This window comes from Sparus aurata, chromosome 11, assembly GCF_900880675.1.
Source record: "Sparus aurata chromosome 11, fSpaAur1.1, whole genome shotgun sequence".
NCBI classification, from domain to species: domain Eukaryota; kingdom Metazoa; phylum Chordata; class Actinopteri; order Spariformes; family Sparidae; genus Sparus; species Sparus aurata.
In genome coordinates, this window is record NC_044197.1 from 5,396,868 (window position 1) to 5,418,262 (window position 21,395).

Below are 21,395 nucleotides of genomic sequence, written 5' to 3' on the forward strand. Positions count from 1 at the left end.
ACTGAACTACACAGGGAGGTTATATTCGCTTTAGAAATGAATTCGGTGAGTCGCTCCTTCCAGAACCAGAAGATGAAGGAATTAAAAAGCTTAAATACAAGAATCTGTATCTATAGAAACATTCATCTCTTCACCCTGAGGAGGCTGATACAGTGAAACTTCCGAGGCCAACTTAATTCACCGTTTTGAACGATCTACATGAGATAAAGCCATCAGGTTCTATTCTTGTCCATTATTAGATGGTGAACACAGACTGAACCAGCACACCTGGTGGCTTTTCACAGGTAATAACACTGAACATATCTGATAATAGACCTCAGCATATGAAATATATACAAAAAAAAAGCAGCTCTTATGCCATTTTTTTCAGGTCAGCACGTTCACCCACTACAAGACGAATACTCTACTTGAGGAGAGCGTTGAGATGGTGCAAACCCTGTTGAGTAAATTATATGAAATGAAATGAAATGCTCCTAAATGCCACTTTGCAGACTTTTAACCCCTCTCTGTGTGAGCAAAAACATGAATGACTTCCCTTCTTTTGCTGCTTCTTAAAGCAATAATTTTGCATCAACAGCGGCTTCGTATTTTCCGACTGCAGCTGTACACGTTGGTAGAATTTGCAGAATCTCCCTGTCGATTTCCAGTTTGTTGAATCTTTATCTGCCAGGATTTCACACAAACTCTCAGAGAGTGATGAACTGATGAAGTCTCACATTTTTTCCAAAGCTTTCAGATAGATAAAAAAAAAAAAAAAAGAAAAAAAAACAGGAATAAAAGTGATCCAGCAGATAGCTCTGGCCCTCATGTGGGGGGCAGTGGTTGCAGGGGATATGTATATCTGCAGATAAAGCCTTCTGTTCCGAAACAGTATTTACCAGGCCTTTTTAGATACACATCAGCTGTGAAGCCATGGGTCCAGCCTTCATTATACTGTGTGAATCTTCCCTCATTTAGCAGGGATAGCATCTCCTTTCTTCCACCTCCAAATACCCCTATCCACGCTCCCCATTCGCTCTGCACACGGGCTAACAAGCGAGATGTTGCCATCGATGGTGGCGGTGTAGCTGGAAACAAATGTCTTTGTTCGGGGTCGGTTTTCTCCGAGACCCCCCCGGTCGTTCTGTGTGACAAACCTGGAAAGAGCTCAAAGAGGAGACGACGCGACGTTCAGGTGGGAAGAGATGCAAGAAGAACCATCGGCAGATAGGCGGGCGAGATAAGACAGACGGAGCTTTGGGAAGTTGTCGGAGAAAGAAAGAAGAGGACAATGAGAGATCTCGGATTTGTGAATATGAGACACGCCAAGATCTGTTTTAAATCATTAGAAATGGTGAAAACGCTCGCATATAATATGGCATCCGTCTTAAAGGTGCATTATGTAGTTTTGGGGAAACATTTTTAATCAGAAGATAAAAAGTGATTCTTTTATTTTATGCCTAAGCAAACTAAATAAACAAACTCTCGTCATGATTGAACAAACTGATCTTGAAGGACGACACACTTTCATACTGTTTTACTTTGTTTATATGTGGCGGACCCCGCCACCTTTTGAGCTTCAAAAAGCGTTCTGGGGATCTGGAATTGTTTACTCACTTACGGAACAAATACATATTTCCAATTTTGAATCATTACCTCATTAATACTGTAAATAAAATAAAAAATCCTGAGTTTGAATTTCTTCTCCGAAACTACACAGCGCCCCTTTAAAATGCCAAATAGCGTAAAATCAGACAAACTTCCTGTGCTCTGCAGACACACTTCTACTGTGAGACAGCAGTGACGGCGCGAGGTGTGATGACCTCTCCCCGCTTGCAGTAATTAGAGACACTCCGTCCCGCTTCACGCAGCTGCACGGGGAGGAAAAAAAAAAATCCTTTATATCCACACGTACGGACGCGCGTGTTAACCGGCCACAAATGATCATATTCTGCCCCTTTGCATGCACGCCTCACGCGCTGATTCAAGCATCCCAAAACAGTGTCTGTTTTTTTGTCTGAGTGAAGGATTTTTAGGATTCCACGCGCTCTGATGTTATATTTTGCCGTTCAGGTCAGAAGGCACCCTCTCATTGGAGAAGATGCTCCCCCGTGACACTCCTTTGACATTTCTCCCTGGAGAACAGAAGGCCCCGGGAAGCATAAACATTGGCTTGCTAGGCGCGCACTTGCGCTGATGTTGAGATGGGACCATTCCCCTATCAGATTTCCGTCATATTTCTCCGGCTGACTAGACTAAGCACGAGTCAGAGGTATGAGCCGATAAAGGGTGTCTTTCACACAGCAACAACACGTACCAGTGTGCTTATCACCCCAGTGCCTAACATGCAATCACAAGGAGGACAGGGGGAAGATTGTTACATTTGGTGATTTGTTTTTTTTTTTCTCTCCTTTTTTTTTTTTTTTTTTGCTTTTGGGGACTGATAAAGAATGTGGAATCCGAGCAGGAAAGCCCATCTGTGCAGGCACGACATGAGCCGCTGCTGAGGCAGGCCTAGATTTGTTCCCCTATGTCTTAATGTAAATAAAATGCTTTGTTGGGTGGTAACTGAAATAAACACAAAGGTGCAGCCAAGAACAGATACAGCACGGAGAAACACGCGATAATGAATTTAGAATAGAAATGCCTTTTTTAAAAATGAGGAATCTGTAGGCAGAAGAAGAAGAAAAAAAACATCTCATGAGCCGATGTGAATGCACAGAGTACCGTGTTTCTTTACTTATTACACAAGCTTTTTAATATGAAGCGTAAAGGCGCTTTTATTTTCATTTGAAAAAAAAAAAAAAATGTTCTGCGAGCTTTCAGTGTGAAAGCCACCGAGGCTCAGACTCGCCTTTATTCCTTCAGCTGTAATGGCAGCAATTAAAAAAGAAAACGTATAAGGTAAACTTTTAAACAGCCTTTTCTCCGGCACGAAAAAACACTGTGTCGCAAAATGGTAATAATATATTCATCCCTAGGTAAACATCCCTGCCATGTCCTTTATAAACAACAGCGGTGAACAAAATGAAAGTGATAATTTCTCTCCCTTTGAGAATTCTCTTCTTTAATTCTGACAGTAAACTCGTGGCTGTTACGGGGTGTTAAGTAGGATTTAAAACTTGTCAGACAAGACATGTTTGAAATTGCTTTAAATAAGTGCACTGTGTTGCTGTCAACCACAGGCTTAGAGGAAAATATCCCTACAATTGAAGCACTCATCTGGGCTCAGAGAGCTGTGCCCCAGCAACCGCGCCAAATTCTTCCTCCTGTGAGCCGACTCGAAGCCCTGTGAGCCAGCACCCCCTGCTGGACCCGGGCCGCACAGCCGGAGCCAGAGAGGCGTCCTCTTTTTGCTCTTCTCATCTGAATGGTTAAACTTTTAATTTCAGACATGACGATGATTTTTAAAACGTATAAAACGGCATCGGGTTTAAGTGCATTTCTGTGGTTGTTATTAGTGAGTGTGCGCCGATTGTAGATTCAGTCGTCGGTGTGCGTCTTTGTTCAAAACTCGAGCACTGAGCCTTTAATGGAACTATTTTCTGCTCTGGCACTGGAACGGGTCCAGCGGTACCACATGAGCCCCCACTGGCTCGAACTACAGCAGCAAATTTCCACCTTCCTGCCAGCGCGTTTTTAAAAAACACGCCTGCATCGTCAGTGATGTTCGTGCGGCTGCATTTAAATGAGACAGTAGGAGATCAGAAATCTCACATCACTTGAAAACAGTATTTGTGCTCAAGTTTTCAAAAGTAATTTCCATTACGCATTTCTCTTTTGCTGGCAGGGTGAATACGGATGAAAGGGGAAGAAGAGCATCAGCGTTTGAGATGACACCTTGAGTCTTTTGAGTCCTGGGAAAAGCGGCATCGATTCTGAAGAACAAAAACTGCACCGAAAAAATATTCTTTAAAGGGAAAAAAAAGATGTTAACTCGCAGTGAGATAACTTCTCGGAGGACTTCACTTCCGATAAGTCGGTCTTCATCCTCGCTGCGTGCTCGCTGTGAGTGAGAAAGAACAGAGTCTGATCCGCCACCACAGAAGAATACTTTTGTAATGCCTAATAAAAAAAAATAAATCAGTGCGAAAGTTCAGTGTTTAAATAATGCAAGCTTTCTCAGATGTAAGAGGATATTCTCTCCTCTTGAAAACAGTTTCGCATTATGCGCATTTACTTTATTCAAATTACAAGCGAACTCTTCCCTTTAATTTCATTTCTCTGCCGATAAACCATTTCTAAAGTAAAAACTCTTTCGTTCCAGCCTCTGTTTAAAGACAACTAACTATGTCGTTTTGTAGTTTTTATGACTGAAACTATAGACTGAATAAACAAGCTGACCTTAGAGGACGACAGAATTTCATACTGATTTACTGTGTTTACATGTGGCGGACCCTGCCACCTTTCTAGCTTCAAACAGTGTTCTGGGACCTTATTTTCCTCTGAGAGCAGCTTGTTTATTCAGTAATGGAAAAAGTAAATCCTACAGAGTTTGTGTTATCACCTCATTAATAATGTATTCATCAAAAACCTGACTTTGAATTTCCTCTCCAAAACTACATACTGCCCCTTTAAAAAAATCCCCGAAAACTGAATATTCTTCGGGATTTTGCGAGGCGGTCAAACAAAACAAGACATTTAAAAAAAAAGACGTCGCCTCGGAAAATCGCCAGGAATATTAACCGAAGAGACGCTCATCAGATGAGACAACACAAAATGAAAAATGCACATTTTCTTTCCAGCCAATTTCCCTGCACGCGAACGCATCGTTAGGCGCGCCTGCAAAGGGTTAAAGCAGCTGTTGTCAAACGCATCACGCAACTTCTTGTATTAGCGCCACAACTTTGGCTGCGGGGCCTCACACCGCCAGTATTTCCCAGTGAAAAGAAGGAGGGGAAGAAAAGGAAGCGGAGGGCTGTGATTTGAGGGGGACTAAACGTCTGCAGCACCTTGTCCTATGATCTGGCACACTCTCCTGCCAAGACGAGTCTTTATCATACAAAGGGATTAGATTGCCCAGTGTAAGTGCCTTCAAGTTATTAGCACCTTCTTATACAAAGTATAACAGCAAACCCAAAGACATTGATTGCAGGGAACAGTTCAAATATGATTTCCTTATAGCTATTAATATGTATGCCTTAAATAGAAGCACACCGCTAAGCAGCTTATGATATTATGAAAAGAATGTTCCCTCAGGGGCATAATATGCCAGCAGTGACAGTAAGGAGAGATTCGTATTTACCCAGATTGGCTGTACTTACGTCAAGCATTCTCAGAGCTTGTGGGAGGGAAGATGGGGCAGTGGCAACAGCTCGGTTTCGATAAGCACTTACCGTGAATAAAAGACAAGCATGAAAGTGAGGTTTAGCCTCTTTAAAGATTCCCGACCAAATGTAGAGGCAGATAGGGCAGGTGCCTTTGGTTCCGGACGTGATTAGCCGTCTGTGCAGCACTGTTCCCACAGAAATGAGACATAGCAGAGACATTGTCCAAGCTTGTCCAGGTGGGGGACCTGTCATCCCAAACCAGAGCTTAGCAGTGCAGCGCTTGGAGCGAAAGATTAGGACCCAGGAATTCAGATTTTTTTCTTCTGCTGCTGTTTTTTTTTTCTTTTTTTCAATGAATGCTTAATTCAAAACTGTATTTTTTTCCCCCCCCCCTCCTCCTCCTCCTGTTCCTTATGCCTCGCTTCACATCAGCTTTCATTCCGTGTTATTCATCATTACCTTCATATTATATTGATCATCTCTACCTTGTCTCTCGCGTCTGCTGACGGCTTTGTACGCCTCTGTGTGTCACGCAGACATTTTTGGGTGCAAGCGGTTCTTGACAGACAAACGAAACACGTGCTCGGGTGGAAATGTGGAGCGTGTGTGTGTGTGTGCTCTCTCTCTTTCTCCTGCTTTGTCGAGCAATATGCAACACATCACAAATGAACACTGATCTGTTTAACTGTATTAATTCTTCCTTATGACCCGGGCTTAGATCATCTAGAGGAAAGAAAATGATCCTTTGAGGTTAGATCAAGCGCAGATCCAGCGAAACACTGACACATCTAATTAGAGGCACCAGGGTTTTAACTCTGTACGTTTCATTGTTACGTTTGATTTGCTTTGGGTTTTTTTTTTTTTTTTTTTTTTTTTGGATTGCAGGACTCATCAGCACAAATCCGAGGAGTGGAAAAAATTGGGAAATTAGGGCAGGGAAATGTAATATGTGGCAGATTTTCTTCTTTAGTTTAGGTGATCTTCAACAAGCCTCAGTGGTGAAGCGGGAGGGGTCAAAGGTGTGTGAACAGGGCCCTATGAAGAAAAATCAACGAAAAAAGAATCTTTTTTTGTTGTTTTTTTTTTTAAATGTTTTATTAAACACTTGCCGGAATTATTTCAGAAATCGAAAGGAAATTATTGACGTGAAAAATGTCTTTCTCCAACACCATCCCTTTGTGGGGGCTTTAAGGGGCAATGAGTCAGATTTAGTGCCCCGGAGCTCAGAATATATCTGTGATGGATCGGTGGGATTATTGATCAATACCAATGACTTCATGACTGCTTTGCAAAAGAAAAAAAAAAAAAGGGGGCCAGAGATTTGTGGGTTTCCAAAGTCACTTTCCAGCCTATAAAAGTGGAAATAAAAAATAAATAACCAAACCGTTCTGTTTGCATTTTACACCTCTTCATGATACGACATTACATCATATATACAGTGTGATATATTTACTTGTGCCGCACATGATGTTTCTGATCGTGGAGCTGACTCATCCCTTCTGCACAGAAAACAAACACCGCATGACTTTCTTGTTTACCCGGCGTTACTCATAGAATCAGGATGTGTGACGAATGTGGGGACTGTGTGCAGACTCGCGTAGGAGGAAGATGATCGGCGGTGATTAACACGAGATGTGATGAAGGTCACGGGAGGCACGCCGCCTTTTTTTAAAAAAAAGCGTCATCAGATATCATTCTTCAAGAGAGTGAGAGGAGCCGTTGTGCAGAAAAAAAATATTGTTTGGTTTTGTTTTATCGTACATAGATATGGCATAAAGAGGGATATTATATTATGGGATTATTACCAAGGCATTAATGTGTAAGCGGCCCTGTAGTGAAGTGTGAGAGTGATTTTAACGCTTTATATACTGCTGAACAGTTGAATTTTTAAAAAACCTGCAATATCTTCTGTCCATAACTGATTATTACGATATGTTGTTAATTTAAATCAGCTTGTTTTGAAATGATGATTGAAATAATCTGTGTTTTTAAAACTCACAAGGCAAACCTGGATTAATATCCCTGTAAACACTCTGTACATGCTCGCTTTTGACTTTCTGGAAGGTTTTTAAATGACTTTTTTTGAGGTATATAATTTGTCTCTGTATTAAGGAATTAGAGTTTAAATAACAAGTTAAAAACTCAGTTATTACTGTGTTTTAAAGTTGCAAAACTTGGAGTTGCCTCGCTTGATGAAGACGTAATAAGGAAGGTTTTCGTTTTCTGGAAACGATACGTACGCAAAAAATCTGCAAATAAACTAGAAAATACCACGGTCAAATAAATGAATTGGCTTTTGAGTGTTAAGAAGCATAAATAAAAGTACCCAAAATAGTAAAAGTTCTATTCATAATGACACAAGACAATTTCATGAGGCATTTGTGGAATATAAGGCTCACACACAGCTACTGCCAGAACACAACTGCTTTTTATTTAGTATGTGTTTTAATGTAAATATTGATGATAATCTGTTTAATTTAATGTGTTTTCTGCTTCAGTATGTACAGAAACACTATTATAACCTCATAAAAAATGATATACCAGAACAACAGTAGATTGATTAGAGAAACATTCATCCATCCAAAACTTAACACACGGACATTTTCATTATAGATGTAGACTCTTTAAAGACCGATATAAATGCCACACTTTTCCTTCCACATTAACAGTTAGTGTTAGCTACTCTTAGTAGATTAAACCGTCGACCTCTAAGTTGCTTTAAATCAGCACACACGCACAAGCAAAAATTCCAGACAGTGATGTACGGTTTGTAAAATTCCATCTATAAAAACTTGAATTTCTCACAGTGAGAAAAAAAAAAAAAAACCCCATTCAACGTTGCAAACTGTACGTAACCCCTCAGCTTACTGGCAAGATTTCAGTGAGCAGCGAGATGTCTGATGTGCCACTACAGCTGAGGCAGGTGAAGGCTGAACTGAAGGAGGTGCAGAAGCATCAGCAGAGAGAACACACGGAAACAAAGTGGCAGACAGCGAGAGCCGGATGAAGTGAGAGAACCTATAGCTTTCGATTCAGTTACTTTGTAGGCGATAGAAGACATAGAATGACAGAAGCCGTCAAGGTCGTTCAGCTGTCGGTCGACTTGGACGTTTCAGAGCTCCTGAAGCAAATAAAGACAACGAGAGAGCGAGAAACTTCGCCTGCCTCACACGGGAGGGTTGAGAGTGTTCTCATGTAAAGCTCAGAGATTCACAATGAAGAGAAGCCAGACTGTTTAACTTTAAAGCAAACTTGAGACGATAAAGGTTGAACGCCACAGACACGGTGTAACAGAATCACAGCCAAAGAGTAGTCTGACTCGTCTTACTCACTGATAGTAGTTACACAGCTAATCTAACTCAACTCACATTAGCTGATATATGCTAGCGTTAGCCATCAAATGTTACTGGTGGTACAAGACCATGACAGGATGGAGGAGGAGGAGTAAAAACGTGTAATTTCCTCTTTTAAAAATGTTCTTTCTTAAATACAAATCACTGTTGATGCTTTTTTTTTTTTTTTTTGAAGGTAAAAATGCTATAAAATTTGCAGGATCCCTAATCATCTATCTTTTTTTCATATATCTAAGCACAGCGGGCCGAGTGATACTTTGCTAGCACAACTGTGCATCTTAAAGGTGCAATATGTTAGAATAATATCCTAAAATATATTGAAAATAATTCAAATTCGGGCTTTCACAATAATAACAAAGTTGTGTCAAATACATCTATGTATTTTGTTGCATAGATATCGACTGAAGTTAGCATTGCTAACCAGCTAGCCCCTGCCTATGCTCCTGTGCTAGCGGTGTCACAAGACCAACACTCCTCTGGTGCCCCGAGCACCCGATCCAGGCTGCTAGCTGCACGGCTAACTGAGATAACTTGCTAACAGCAGCTACAGTTAGCGGCTTCTCTGCTAATGTCAATTTGATAAGACAATATTTACACCTGCTGTTATTTCAGACGAGGTGTATGCTGACACTTTGACGTTTTAAAGCATCTCCCATCTACTTCAGTTGTTTAGAAGCATGCTACAATGCTGTTATGCTGTGAAGCTCAGAAATGTATCGTGTGCTACACAAGTTACCTTTAGAAGGTGTTTGCATGTGGCCCCCCTGGCCCACCGTTAAGTTCGGGGACCCACACTTTGAACCCTACTAACTAAGAGATCTGCAAGTTTGTGTCGGTTTCATTTTTCCGTTCGACTTCTCAGTTTTCCCCCCATTTTAAAAAGCTATCAAACTGCACAATAAGCAATATTCGAATGCACATTTCCATGATATTGAGTGCATTTATGTGTGGTGACTTATTATACACAAGTGATTTGATAATGTAACATTTGTGCATGTCACAGTGAAACTCGGATTGATTGAAACCATTTCAACACACAGCGCCGTGGACACCGAGTGGGCGTCTGCTGGTCGGGCCGGTCTATTTCCAGAAAACATCCTTCCAGGAAGTGGAACAGCGTTAGCATGTAGCTGGGTTTTTTTTTATCACTTTGGATTGAATTTAACTCATCACCGCAGCCATTTATTCATGCAGTCACATATTGAAGCATGTATAAATGCATCATCAGAGGCACCATCGACATAATAATTTTGTGGTTGCCTGATAAACCCTGACCTATAAGCAAGTGAAGCAAAGGTACAATGGCCGTGTTAGCAGTGTCACTCATGGCTTCATATCTTCGCTGTTCTAGCCAGCCGATAAGTGCTGGTGACCAGCAGCAAGAGCTCCAGCCGCTCGGGCTGATGTGCATATTCGTATCCAATCACATCTGTCACAGTCTCAACACTCTCCGGGGTCAGATCAAGGCACATTGATATTTCATGTGGCCTATTTCTTGCGAGCATGTCGCAAATTATACAAATTTCCACATGGTAAATGTAGTCTGGTGCGGCATTAGAGCGGTCATACTTCTTAAATTTTTCATCTCAGATATCAAAATAAATTGCACAGTGGTCGCAAGTTGCATTATAAGATGCAGCTCTTTACAGAAGATGCTATAGCAGGCAGGCAGTCACAGTCTGACCCTAAATGTCCTGTTAACTATCCACACAATCACAGTTTTGCGAAGCAGCCCTTCCCGGGTCAATTCTCACTGTTACGGCAAATGACAAAAATATGGTAATATGCGTATTGAGACTGGACTAAGCACCACCTGAACAAGCCCCCGAACAATGATCTCACCCTGACCTTAATGTTTATCGACTCAATTATCCTTCTATCTCCACATTTGGACCGTACACTTGGGCTACTTATTTGTCCTGCGTATAAAAAAAAAAAAAAAAGATGAAAGCGAAGCGAAAAGTGTTGGCGAGGAAAAAATGAGGGGACGGGGAGAGAGTCAAAGAGTTTCATTTATGAGAGGAGGGAGGTATTATGAGCACATTTATCCAAAATTGGAAAATAATGAAGAAAGATTAAAGCCCTCCCAGTATTTTAGATGTTCCAAATGGACAACCAGTCCTGTAGTTGACAATGGACCACAGAGACTTCCAGACACTATTATGTGCCTCAAAATGAGAGCGTGACAATGTGAAAGCCTCTTTGCAAGATAGAGGGAGAGAAACTTGAATAAGGTCTACTTGTGCACATCCCCTTTTATACATTTTTGTGCAGCGGTGACAAGACAAGAGATAAGCGCTCACTGTCTTAAATGAAGGAGGGGAAAAAAAGCGTAAAGAGGCTTTTACATCACCCATTTTAGCTGTTTTTATTCTCCACCTTTGCAAGTGCAGCGGCTCCATCCAGGCTGACCCCTTGTTTCCTCTGCCTCCCCCTGCGAGGTCTGGAGCCAACACAAACATGCATGTGGCCCTGCTCATTCAGCCTCATCACTGCCTTCTGATTTCCAAAAGACGGGGAGGAAAAAAAAAATCCTTTATTAGTTCCATTTTTCATCACACTCGGCTCCTGCGAGCTATGTGTGCAGTTTTCGGGCTACACATGACAGGTTGAGCATTTTTTGTTCAGCGGAGCTAGATGAGAGCTACAGCCCCCCATCACCTCCACCTAAGCTGAGAAAATACAGACAACCAGGTCACGGAAATTCTGTCACAAGTTATTGGGCACCTAAGAGTGTGGGAAATCCTATGGTGCAATATTATTCTCTGTAAATCTCGAACTGTGAATAACACAAGCCAAGCAATTTAAGCAGGAAGGTCATAGCAAAGTAAAGCAGGAAAATTGCCAGGAGAAAAAAAAACACGGGCTTTCTGAGAGAGTGAAATAGATGAGAGATGAAGGGAGATGAAAAGTTGACGGGCTACCCAGGCAGGTCTACAAAAAGTAATGAATATCCCTTGGTGTGGAGCGATTTTGAGGAACTGTCATTCTGAATGAAGTGAGATAAAAATTATATTTTCGCCCAGATAAAAAAAACCAACCAATACAAAAGCAGAAAGGACATATGTCTGCCTGATGCTGCCCTTAATCCAAGACAAGGCCTGACAGCCCACGCCATCAAATGTCAGAGCCGCTGGAGCATCAAAACAGCGTGATTATACAACACACACGGCCGAAATACAAACAGCAGAGCGTTCGGGACAACATAACGGAAAAAATAGAATTCATAGCCGCAACGTGAGAATTTTTAACTGGTGATTTTAGTTTAAAACAGAAGAAAAAAAAATGAAATTAAAAACAGAATGTAAAGAAATGAACAGTGTTAAAATAACGTCTTCTGAGGTTAGCATGCTAACCAGCTAGCACCAGCCTGTCCCGTCTCATTATAATTTCTGGGCGAGTTTGCCGTGTTTGACAAGCTGTCGTAGCTTTACGTGTATTACGCAAACAAAATAAATCATCTACTGTACCAGCCCATCCTCATCAAAAAAAAACAATCATATAGTTCGACTATGAAAGCAGCTTATTATGACTTATACTTACGTTTTTTTTTTAATGTGGCGCCATCCAGTGGCTGCAGTGATTATTACAGCTGCAAAGGAGGAAGTCAGGTGAAATAGTACAAAGAGCATTCAGTGCGCATAGGGAGGAAGTCCGTCGAGTCCAGTGAAACCAGATGTCAGTGAGTTCTTTTAACTTACCAGCACAGTTAAGTTACGTCATGTACATAGTCACTTAAAAAATGTAGGCGCTTTTGTAACCAGAGTTCCAGAATTATCACAGTTATTTAAGCCCAGACCACAATGTTTTTCTGAACCTAACCCAGTACTTTTGTTGGCTGAGGGTAACCAAACTATCACCATGTCTACCTTCCGCTGCTTCACGCCTCTCCCATCCCTGCCTAACGTGTCTTTTCGTCCCTTATGACCAATTAGCCAACGATAGCTACCTAAACCTATGGCTAGGCCAAAGCTAGCAAAGAGCAGCAGATGACACCATCTTCAAATTCACAAACTGCATCTTTAATCGTCTCTCAAGCAACTTTGGATTATAGTCCTGCAAAACAAACGGTTGTTGTAAAATTAACTGTGAGAAATGGAGATGAGTATTCATCATTCGTCTAGTGTGTAATTTTCTAGATTCAGAATGAAATGAAGAGTTCTCAATCATGTAAATTCATTTAAAAAGTGCGTCTGAGTCCCAACTGGAATGCTGTATGTCTTGAATATGTATGAAAAGATGTCTCACCACAGTAAGCAGTCATACATGTAACCTATGGATGAACTTATTCCCTCCCTTTTTTTTTCATCAATTCCATCCCTTTTGTGAGCGCAGAATGAACCGAGAAGCCGCGGACGTTGTAGAAAATAACGTGTCCTTCGCAAAAAGAATACGGCTTCTCATTCCAACGTCTTAAAGCGTTTTCCTTGAAGAAATCATCCACATCTATTGACTCCTTTTTTCATTTTGCGAGACGAGCCCGGCCATTGAAAGTGAAGAGAAAGGAGCCTGAATTACTTCAAGCTGGAGAGTTACCTCGCATAGAGCGGAATTAAGGACCATTTGCCAATATTGTGGATCAACTATGCTGCAAATAAAAGCGCCATTCTTGTGTTACCTGGCTGGGGAATATGGCCACAATGGACTTCAAACAAGGACCAGCGCACAATCCACCAATTGATTTTTACTTGAGGGACCTTGGACTTTTCACAACAAACATTTTGCCGCAAAGACAAGCACAAAGGGAAGTGTTTGAATAGTCCTTGTGTTCCCCTCTTGGCCTTTGTCGGGAAGAATGTAGGCTGTTCATTGTATGCCAATGGATGACCTATGGATGACTTATCATTATGGCGGAGGAAAGCAAAAAGCCTTTGAAAAACGGCTGTTTTGCCTTGTTGCCCAGCTATTTGGTTTGGTTTATCACTCTTTTTTTGTACACTCGCCACCTTTGCATGCGCTTGTCTGTCGCGCAGCGGTTTATTAATGCAGGATAACAAAACTCGGTGATGAGTTCGGAATAAGTAGCACTTTCTGCAGAGCTTACATGAAATCAAACTCGTGTTTTTCCTTTTCCAGCTACGCGGGAGAGGCGGCAAAAGTTTCTGATTTCAAACCCATCTTTAAAGTGAATATGATAGTGTGATGTGGGTTGCGTTTCATTGTCAGTACTGTAAGCCGGCTGACTATCCCCGCTGCTCTTAAAGGTGCCCACACTCCCACCTGAGTGACACTCACTTGAGCTCTGCTCCAGTCTCTAGCCCCTCTAACAGCAAGATAAGACTCTTATCACCTCCAAGAGTGAAGATTTGGCCTCAATCCAAGAGAACCAACGGAGCAGGAAAACCACTGTCTAGACACTTAAGGTGAACTAAAAGCAACAATGCTCTGTTTGACAGGAAATACTAAAGGGCTGTCGCTGAGGCGCGGCACGCCGAGGAGGCTGTAGTTCAGACAATGTCATTGTGCGAAAGCGCCTCACCAAATCCTCTTTTCCTGCAGTCATTTTTCATCACCATCCACCATGAACCTTCTGCAGGACAGGGCAGGTGGGGAGCGCGTGTGTTTTTCCCAGAATGCACTGAGTTGCCAAGGCGTTAATTGCTGCGACACACACCGGCGTGGTGAGGTGATCTAATGTGGTGTCACGTCCCAGAAGGTTAGAGGCTTCCCGGGAAGTTTTTATTCCAAACAAACAAAAGTTCTGTTTGTTTGTGTTTCTCACCAGAAAGTTGCCAGACAAGCGGGACGAATACTTTTATTTGCTTATAAAACATTTGATGAGACAATATTTTAAACCTCACATGTTTTGCTAGCCTGCAGTTTCCCTCCTTGCTGGGCTTTATTGTTGTGTCTTGTTTGTGTGTTACTGTAACCAAACCTCAATCATCACAATAACAAATATAAACACTCATGCTAATGTTCAAACCTCCACAGGGCAACTTTCATTTTCAGGGTCCATCCCAGTTTTTTACTCCAAATATAAAGTAGCTTGTCTTTGGCAGTTACCAGCATCATTTCTGTACAATATCAAAGTGTATTATTATGGTCTTGAAACTTAATGTTTGTCACCTTATTAACCTTAAATGAGCCATGGCCTGTTATCTGATTCAGTATTTGCCATTTTTGTGATTATTGGAATCAGATCAGTCTTTTTTTTTTTTTTTTTTCATTTTTTGAATGATGATGAAAAATGCATTTATTTGACTCTGATGCATCCAAACTGCAAATTAACCAGTAACTGAAGTTATCGAATAAATCTATTTTAGAAAAAAAAGTGCAATATTTGCCTCTGAAAAGTACTTCAGGCAGGTAGAAAAGAAACAACAAGCTTCGATGATCAGAAGCTAAAAGTCCAGACATCCATTATTAAGAATGTGAGCAAAAAGACGCTGGCAACAAAATATGAGGGATCGCCGAGTGAGGAAACAAAGCTGAGTACAAACCTAAAACGAAACTAATGACGGAGCAGGACGGCACGAGAAGAGGTGAGACACACGGGACGGACATGAGGACAAAAACAGTCAAGCTGAATGGTGAAGGGGAAACAGAGTTAAATATAAAGGGGCTGATAACGTATGAAACACAGGTGAGCAGCAAAAAAAGGGTGGGAAAAAAGACAAAACAGGAAGTGGATCGTAAAAACATGACAGATGAGGACATAATCTACTAAATAAAACCGTGCATGACGAACCAAAAAACCCAAAACATGACAGTAATTAATTACAGTATTTGAGTGAATGTCACTTCTGTGTGCTCACAAAACAATACTGCACACTGACAGAAGTTACACACGATTTGTTGATGGTTGCAATAAATGACACAACTCAAACACACTTCCAGAGTCTGATAACATATTCTGCATAATGTGGTGATGATGGAAATTAAACGAGAGAAACATCAGTAAGCCGTAATTTATTTATCACAACAATGACGTGCTTTCTAATGTAACACTGTTGTTAATGGCAAATTCACAGTTAGATCCACAGACTGTAGAGAACAATAATGAAAAGGAAAACATTTATTTAGTTAAAAAAAAATGTTTTGGGACATTTGGTAATGACGCTGCTTTCATGTGAAGCTGAAAAAAAGGGACATTCCAATTAGGAGCCGGAGCCTGAACAACAGGCAGCAGAGCGCCGTGCCATCTCGTCTGAACATCGGCTTGTTGTGGTAAGGTTGGTCTTAAAAACAAGGCTGAGCTGTGAGAGATAGCAGCAGCTGCGGGTTGGAAGCGTGCAGAGACACGAGGCTATCTCACACCTCTTCAGGTAGGAACTCACCTGGAGGTTTTTGTTTTCTTTTGTTTTTTTTTTCTCCCTTTAACACTTTGTTTTAGTAGCCAAGCACAACTCGAAACCAGCTGGGTGTTCGGCACCTGGATGCGAAGGCAGAATACATGACATTCTTGTTAGGTTCGTTGACTAAAAATGGGAATTCATTTCTATTAAAATGCTACAAATCATTCATTTAGCACTGCTCGGTAGTTGAGGGCCAATCTGTAATTTAACAGCAGCAAAACATTTTATTTGGAGCCCCTGTGCACAAAAAACGTCCCGTGTTTATTCTCGCCTCGCTTGAAATACGTGCAGAGTTTGACATTACGAGGCTGTTTTCGCATTTCCCCTGAATTTATTTGAGCTTACCTTGAATCAGACTTGACCAGGTGTACCAACAAGCCCGAAGTCATTCAGAAGCCAATCAATCAGGATAGACAACTTGCAGTGTGGTGTGCCGCGCTGGCTTTGGGCACAAGCATTGTTGGCGACGCCTCTGCGAAGACCAAGATGAGGGGAAAACTACATCAACTGCATCAGATATCTCCAATCGAAAAATGTTAATGTTTATATATTCACATGTTCTTTTTTTTTAACATGCACGTCATTAGCGTCAATGTGCGGGTAAAAGTATTTTAGTGTTTTTTTTTTCACCTCATTGAAAGTCAGCAGGAAGCATCTGTACATGTTTTACATCTGAATATCTTTATCTAAATGAGTAAAGGCAAACGTTTAAATAAAAATGTAAAATCCACATGAAATGCAGAATAAAGGGCGACACTTTTCCTCTAAATACATGAGCAGACAATCACGTATGAATTGCGAAATAAAGAGCCACAGAAGCTAGAACATATAGCTAACTACTTGAATTGAATGGTCATTTTCAGGGGGCAAAAATACAGTCTGCCCAGTGGAATCCATACATTGTACCCGGCCCTGATGTGGACACCGATCAGTGGAGGTCTGGAGAGAATGGACCTGTGTGTAGCATCCAGCAGCTCAGAGAAACCAGAACCAGAAACCATTTATATGTTTTGGATTGCTCTGTAAAGTCAAAAAAGTACAAGCTTTAAATGCTTTTTTTTCATGGTATAATCTTTCCATATGACCTAAAACAAGTCTGCAGGGGATCTTTAATATAATCGATGGCTGTCTGGTGACATTATTAGGTAGACAGATTGCAAACATAACAGAAGAAACGCGTCAAACGTTGAATGGTAGTTATGGGTGACCTTCTTGTTTACATTTTTGATGGTGCCTTTGGGGCGCAGCGGTGAATTCCCTGGCCACATGTGACCCCTACTGGTCACTGTAACAGAGTCTGAGCATCAAGCCCGCCGGTTCACATCCTCCCCTTTCTCTGCTTTAAGACCGCAGAAGTGCTGACAGAGTCAAATAAACACTTTAGGTGTGTGGACTACCCATTCTCTCGCTAAAATCTTACAGATACGGTGCTCATGTCCCGTCAACAGATTTCCGGGCCGCGACTGAAATGTGTTTGCTGATTTTTTTTTTATTTCGTTTTATTTTGATTTTTTTCTCAACTTGACCGAGCCGAAACCCAGTGCAGGACAAATCAGAAGGCAAATTGGATGTTTTTTTTTTCTCTCTCCTTTTTTTTTTTTAATAGAAGTCTTTAAGTTAAGCAAAATTTCACATAGCCAAGCCTTTTCTGGTGGAGAGTGTGTGTCGGGGAACATTGTATTCGCTCGCATGCGAATGTGTCGCCCTCTCATCATTTGATTGAGCCCTGCCAGTCTCCGTCGCCGGGGATTCCACAGTCCGCCCGACGCCATTTACTGCCAGGGCCCTCAAATCCAAATTGACCCAGACACACACGCAGATGGGGTCTTTTTTTAGCAAATAAAATATTAAAATTAGAGATTCGCGCCAGAAGACACTTACGCAATTTCTTTTTTTTTTTTTTTGCTTTTTTTTTTTTTGTGCGTGTGTCAAAACTGCAGAAAAAGTTTAAGATGGACGACGCCGCAGCCTTAATATTCAACACCTCGTGGGCGATTTCAAACACTCGGGGTGTAAGCTATCGCCCTCATTACTACTGCGCGTCGCTGTTGTACAGCTCATTTGTTTGATGAATCTGTTGCAGCGGGAAGGTAAAAAAGAATAATAAATCCGCAGTAGAGCCATCTGTGTATCTCAATGGGATATTCTCTGTTTTGGTAATAGATGCTCTTTTTAAATTACAAAGGTGCACATACACAACATTTTTTTAAACTGAGGTACGTCCACTGGTGTGTGTAAATAACTCAAATTTAAAGAAATACCAAGAGACAATCAGTCAGAAGAATTTGCACCAAATAATCATGGTCATGTTGCCTGACACAGCTGTCTTTTAAATGTTCGGTGAAAACCTCAAATAATCCAGCTGTCCCTTCAAGCATTTTACAACTGGCCGGTTGAACAGAAGACGTGTATTTATAGTAAAAGATAGGGGGATTTGTCCGCGTCCCAGCCAGCTGCATTTAATGCTTAAAATATGCACCAGATGTACGAGAGATTCGAGCACGCTGAGCGAGCCGGTGTGGAGTGTGAAGGCCGGTCCCGGCTGAGGGGGAGCATCAACTTCAAGTCTATCAATGCCATCTAGTGGAGAGAGGGGTTTCAACTCGATCCCTCTGCAGAGCAGAGACACACTGAGACTGTGACGATTTACAACACAGGCTTTATAATAATGACAGAAACAGTTACTGATACAAACTGTAGAATACTTTGAAAAAGGGGTCGGAAGCAGAACAAAATACAAGCAGATTAAAGATGCTCTTCAGATAAATATGGAGAAAAGTGTCAATGAGGTTCTCATCGACCTCTTGACTCAACCCAATTCTAATTTTCTTACAATTTAACAGTGTTTTTGATAGTGTTAACTAAATCTGCGTTACTTAATGAAAACAGGGTGAACCACACAGACTTGTATCCGAACCGAGGGACACCGCTAACGTTAGCCGGCTAACATCTCTCACCCGAGCCTCGAGCAAAAATGCTATTTGAAGCAACAGTTCACCGTCTAGCACCATTTCTACTCACGTAATGTCGACGGAAAGTCGGGTGAAGTTTCATAGTCCACAAAACATTTCCTGAGCTTCACAGCGATGCACAATTCTGCTAAAAGACTGAATTAGAAGGAGACAAACGTAATAAAATGGCTTCATACAGCTTGTTCGGCCTAATCGAAGTCTCCAGAAGCCCAAATTGATTCGAAAACACGTTATTCACCGTTTTTTAAGCCAAAATCTGTCCTGTAGCAGCTGAGCTAAAAGTGTTAGCATGCACACCATCTGGGCTGCATGTCAAAGGGGGCCAATAACATCTTTTCAAATAAAATGGGCACCTCAAGGTTTCGAGAGATTGGATCTAGCGGACAAGCAATATGAAGCCATTTTGTTTTTTGTCCCCTTCTACTCCAGTTGTTTAGCAGAACGCTGCAACTCTGTTTTGCTGTGAAGCTCCAGAAAGACCGGAATTTCCATCGGCACGAGGCTGCGAAGATAATGACTGAATTCTTATTTTTGGGTGAACTGTTCCTTTAATAAAGTGGCCAAAATGGACAAAATAACATTTCTGAGGTTAACACAACTGGCTGTGTCCCACTCATCCTAAATGTATTATACCAAAACAACTAAAAAAATGCTGATTGTGCAGCCCGAGTTAGTAAATCACTAGTTTGCTGGAAGTTAATAAGAAGTTTGGAAGAACTTTACACGCAAACTGTGTGATGAATTGTGGGTGCGACCCTGTGATGGTGTGTTATGACCCCTGAGCTCCAAATACCTCACCGACATTTGTTCCTCGACACAAATTGACTTTTTCATTGGAGAAAGTGTCATGTCATTGTTGAGTAAAGTCGCAGGTGTTAATAATTAAATCATTGCAGCTGAATTCCATGTTGCTGCTTCAGTTTGCGGGTCCTGGTGTTGTGCACGCAGGCACACTGTCACACCGTCGTGGCACAGAACCGTCATTAATGTGATTAGCGACGCGTGTGACAAGTCCAGAATGTGCTCTGATGGTCTCTTGGACCTCTGGCTTGGTTTTTGATCCGAACAGACAGTATGAAATGTGGGAGCTTGTATTCAAAGACGTGTCTTCTCTAAATCATGTCCAGTGATTGAATTTGTCACCAGTGAGACGACAAATCAACATGCATATCTCAAAATTGATTAAATAAGTTTGCAAGACAAAGTACAAACATGTCATTGTGAGTTATTGTGTGGAAATTGATGCACAATAAGTAAATAAAATCCATTTGAAGTAAGTTTATAACATAATACAGAGTGGAAGTGAAGGGTTTGAATACTTTCCGAAGCCACAACGCCCCTGATCACAATATTTTTGAATTATTTATTATTTTATTATTGATTATTTACTTTCAATCAGTGCTGTCATATTTGAAAATGAAAAAACATGCACAAAAATGTGCTTTTTTCTTGTTTTGTTGGATCATTTTACTCCCGTCTTGTCTTGAACAAAACACATATTGTTTCATTTTTCTTTTTTCCTTGCTGAAATATTTGAAAACGTGTCTGCCGCAAGAAGCAGCAACCTCCTGCAACAGCAACGTTCTTCACCCCCCGCACACGGTAATCTCACAAAGTACGTGCTGAATTTTGAGTTTGTCATTGGACGGCAGGTGAAAGACGGAGACAGAGAGAGAGAAAGTGAGACACAGATAACGGGCCACTCGGCTCTTTTAAGTCACAAGATGCAGGAGAAGATGGCAGCGGAGGCAGGTAATAAGGCGACAACTGCCCAGAGACACGAAGCCACCACTCAAATGTTTCTTTCATTTTCAAAATCAAAACTGTGCTACCTCACGGGCAAACCTCAATGGGCGAAGAGACACCTGAGGCCACCTGGATCCCACTCCAAAGAGTTAGCCAAGACAATTTCCCTCAAATCACCTGCTATCTTAATCTGACAGCCAGACTCGATTACAAGGCGTAAAAATTGCTTTTCTCGCCACCAGCAGTCGTCGGGAAATTATCTTAATTGTGTCATGATTATGCCTCACAGCTCTGGTGGAGAGCTTTACGTTGCTCCTTTTCAAACACACAGGAGCACTTCACGAGTGTTGTGAGCGCCCCTCCATCAGCATTCAGGAAGGAGAGAGAGGATGAGAGGAAAATAAATTCACCTCCGCTGCTCTCCGTCTGTTCAAGTGCTTCACTTACACACACACACGTGTGAAACACAAAAGGGAGGAGAGTTCTGAAATCCTTCATTTTGAAAGAGCGAACTGAGAGAAAAAAAAACATGTTTGACATTACTGACAAATGTCCCTTTAGGTAGTTTTAAGGGCATGAAAGTAAGTGTTAAGTTTGGAGGAGTGATTGCATTTGTAGCTTGTTTCCAGTCCGAGGATGGAACTTTCTTTGTTCCGGCCTGATACAACGTGTGCATTATGTTAAGAGAGTTAGAGGCTCATCAGAGGTCCGACTGGACCACAGAGGACCTGCCTGGAGCCAGAGGTCGCTTTAGAGCGGAGGTGCCCGAAACTGACA